This window comes from Salvelinus sp. IW2-2015, unplaced genomic scaffold (assembly GCF_002910315.2).
Source record: "Salvelinus sp. IW2-2015 unplaced genomic scaffold, ASM291031v2 Un_scaffold1784, whole genome shotgun sequence".
Classification (NCBI taxonomy): domain Eukaryota; kingdom Metazoa; phylum Chordata; class Actinopteri; order Salmoniformes; family Salmonidae; genus Salvelinus; species Salvelinus sp. IW2-2015.
Window position 1 is genome coordinate 94,171 of NW_019943159.1, and position 3,983 is coordinate 98,153.

Genomic DNA, 3,983 nt, shown 5'->3' on the forward strand with positions numbered 1-3,983 from the left:
AGAGAGAGAGAGAGAGAGAGAGAGAGAGAGAGAGAGAGAGAGAGAGAGAGAGAGAGAGAGAGAGAGAGAGACTGCTACAACAGGGATGAACTCTGATTCTTCTAAAAACACTAGCAGAGGGAGAGGGTAGGGTTTGTAGGCCATGGAGAGTGCGGAATGAGGGTCTTCCTAGTTTCTCATGCAGATGATTTATCATTGATCTCCCATTGGCCTTGAATGACCCTAGAGTAATGCGGTGATGTCATCATGGGATGCTGAGGTGTTCTCTGTGGGGTGCGGGCTGCTGGCTGTGACCTCTTGGGCCTCCTCCTCCTCCAGGCGCCCTGATCAATCCCAATCCACCATGAAGAATGGGGTGTCACTGCTGGCGACAAGGGGGTTTGATAGATGAGTAGCTTTGTGATTGACAGAAGGGTGTGCGGTGGGGCGAGGCGAGGTGGGGCGAGTAGAGATTTGCCGAGCGCCCTTATGGATTACCGATACAGCCCAGTGAACTGGCCCCCTAGCAAGGAGCAGGGCCCACATCGACCAGCGCAACGCACACCAACCCAACACACAGAGGGGAAGGAGAGAGAAAGAGGAAGAGGTAAAAGGGCTCTGATGACTACATCTCCCGAGGGAGACAAGGACGGACAGACGCTGAATAATATGATCTCACTTTGCTGGGTTTCATGCGAGCCAATACACGTCCCCATAGATCTCTCCTAAGAATACTGTGCAGACAGGTCAAGAGGGCCAGCGAGCAGCATATCATATCCATCAAGACTTCTCAGTGATTTCAGGCCTGTCGGGCCGCTCCCTGCCGAATCCAATAGTTCCCCGCTGGCCTCTTCATTTGGACAGAGCTGAGCTGTTTAGAGTCAAACACAATGGAGCTCTGGGCTTTGTTTTTATCAGAGATGGTTCAGCCCAGATAAAGTCTGTGCCACTGTATCTGGGCTGTATYCAGAGACATTACTAAATGTGATAAGCAACACCAGGGCTGTGTTGTTCTACTGTAGGTACACCAGATCAACACACAGACTTGATGCTAGGAAACACTGAGCTCAGACAATTGATATTGGGTTGTGTTAAGGACCATAAGATACCATTGCAATAAACAACCATAATTAACCTATTTACAGGTATACGTCTGTACAGAACTATATTATTTAACTACGTTCCTGACCTTATTTCCTTTGTTCAGTCTTGTTTAGTTGGTCAGGACGTGAGCTGGGTGGGCATTCTATGTTATGTGTTTCTATGTTTGGTTTAGGGTTGTCAACTAGCCTGATATGGTTCTCAATCAGGGGCAGGTGTTTTACGTTTCCTCTGATTGGGAARCATATTTAGGTAGGCTGTTCTCACTGTTTGTTTGTGGGTGATTGTTCCTGTTCATTGCGTTCTTCGTTGTCTGTATGTTCACATGTTCAGGTCTGTAGCGTCGTTAGTTTCATTTTCTGTTTATTGTTTTTGTTCGTGTTGTTAAGTGTTTCCAAATAAATATGGAAACATACCACGCTGCGCTTTGGTCCTCCTCTCTTCCACCTAACAACGAGCGTTACAGAATCACCCACCAAAAATGGACCAAGCAGCGTGGTAACAGGCAGCGGCAGCAGGAGCAGCGCAAGGAGGAATGGACATGGGAGCAGAGTCTGGACTACACTACGTGGGAGGAGATCGACAGGTGGGCGATCGACCCAGGGAGAATGCCGGAGCCCGCCTGGGATTCTCTGGAGCAGTGTGAGGAGGGATACCGGCGAATGGAGGCAGCACGGCGACGTGGTAGGAAGCCCGAGAGACAGCCCCAAAAAATTATTGGGGGGGCCTAAAAGGGAGTGTGGCGAAGTCAGGTAGGAGACCTGCGCCAACTTCCCGAGCTTACCAAAAAAAAGAGAGAAGATGAAGTCAGGTAGGAGACCTCGCGCCACTTCCCGAGCTTAACCGTGGAGAGCGTGAGTAACGGGCAACACTGTGTTTATGCGGTAAAGCGCACGGTGTCTCCTGTACCGTGTGCTTAGCCCGGTGCGGTACAATCCCAGCTCCACGTTCGGCCGGCTAGATTGAGCATTGAGCCAGGTGGCCATGAAGCCGGCTCAAAAACGCGGTCCTGGTATCAGTGGCTTCTCCTTGGGGCGGCATACATGGCACCAGCCTTGCTGGTGTCCCGGTTTCGCTTCAACACAGCCAGTGCGGGTTATTTCCACCCTCGCCCGCACTGGTCCGGGCTAAACGGGGAGCATTCAACCAGGTAAGGTTGGGCAGGCTCGGTGCTCAAGGGAGCAGTAAGCCTTGCACGGTCCGGTTATCCGCGCCACCTCCCCCCCGCCAGCCCAGTACCACACAGTGCCTACAAAACCACGCACCAGGCTTTCCAGGTGCGTCTTCCAGAACTCTGTTCTCCTCCACGCACATCGGGGCACCTGTGGGTGCGTGTCTCCAGCCCCCGGTAACACAGTTCCGGCACCACGCACCCAAGCCCTCCTGTGCGTCTCCAGAACCCTGTGCGGCCCTGTTGCCTTGCTCGCCCGCACTAAGCCTTAAAGGAGGGTGCGTGTCTAGCCCGCCGGTACCACCAGTTTCCCGGCACCTCACGCACCAGGCCCTACTGTGCGCCTCAGCCGGCCGAGTCTTGCCGTTGCTCCGCGCCGCCGTGCGCTGCCCGTCTGCCCAGCCGCGCCTGCGCTGGGCCGTTCTGCCCAGCCGCCGCTGCACTGCCGTCTGCACCAGCGCCAGCTGCGCTGCCCATTCTGTCCTGAGCCTTCAAGCCACCCGTCTGTCCTGAGCCTTCAAAGCGCCGCCGTCAGTTCGGAGCGCTAGAGCCGTCCGTCAGTTCAGGAGCCGCTTAATGAGCGTCCCCGTCAGTCAGGACTGCCAGGAGCCCGCCCGCCAGACAGGAAGCCTGCCAGAGCGCCCGTCAGACAGGAGCTGCAGGCCCGCCCGCGCCAGCAGGAGCTGCCAGAGCCGCCAGCCAGCCAGGAGCTGCCCAGAGGCCGTCAGTCAGCCAGGATCGCCAGAGCCGTCAAGTCAGCTAAGGATCTGCCAGAAGCCGTCAGTCAGCAGGATCTGCCAGAGCCCGGCCAGCCAGCCAGAGCTGTGCCAGAAGCCGGCCAGCCAGCCAGGAGCTGCCAGAAGCGCTCAGCCCAGCGCAGGGCCGCCAGAGCCGCAGCCAGGCCAGAGCGCGAGCGCCGGCCCCAAGGCTCTCGCAGGTCGGAGCTGGCCTCCTCAGCGTGGCTGCCCTCAGTCCGGGTGCTGCCCCTTAGTCCGGTGCTGCCCCTTAGTCCAGTGGGGTTATATTGTGAGGGCTCGCATTATGGAGGAGGCCACGGAAGCGGCGGATTAACTATGGTGGCGTGGGGTGGTGGGGCCACGCTCCAGAGCAGAGCCGCCACCGGTGGACAGATGCCACCAGACTCCCTATAGGTTCAGGGTTTGTGGCGCGGGAGTCCGCCACTTGAAGGGGGGGGGGGGGGGGGGTGACTGTCACGTTCCTGACCTTATTTCCTTTGTTCAGTCTTGGTTTAGGTTGTCAGGACGTGAGCTGGGTGGGGCATTCTATGTTATGTGTTTCTATGTTTTTGGTTTAGGGTTGTCACTAGCCTGATATGGTTCTCATCAGGGGCAGGTGTTTACGTTTTCCTCTGATTGGGAACCATATTTAGGTAGGCTGTTCTCACTGTTGTTTGTGGTGATTGGTTCCTGTTCATTGCGTTCTTCGTTGTCTGTATGTTCACATGTTCAGGTCCTGTAGCGTCGTTAGTTTCATTTTCTTTGTTTATTGTTTTTGTGTTCGTGTTGTTTAGTGTTTCCCAAATAAAAATATGGAACACATACCAGCTGCGTTCTGTGGTCCTCCTCTCTTCCACCTAACAACGAGCGTTACAGAATCACCCACCAAAAATGACCAAGCAGCGTGGTAAAGGCAGCGGCAGCAGGAGCAGCGCAAGGAGGAATGGACATGGGAGCAGAGTCTGGACTACACTACGTGGGAGGAGATCGACCGT

The 3,983-nt window shown here is 55.4% G+C and overlaps 1 pseudogene; it reads right to left on the reverse strand.

Annotated features, from left to right (window-relative positions):
- LOC112071956 (plexin-A1-like) overlaps nt 1-3,983 on the reverse strand; it is a 152,655-nt pseudogene that overhangs the window by 88,700 nt on the left and 59,972 nt on the right.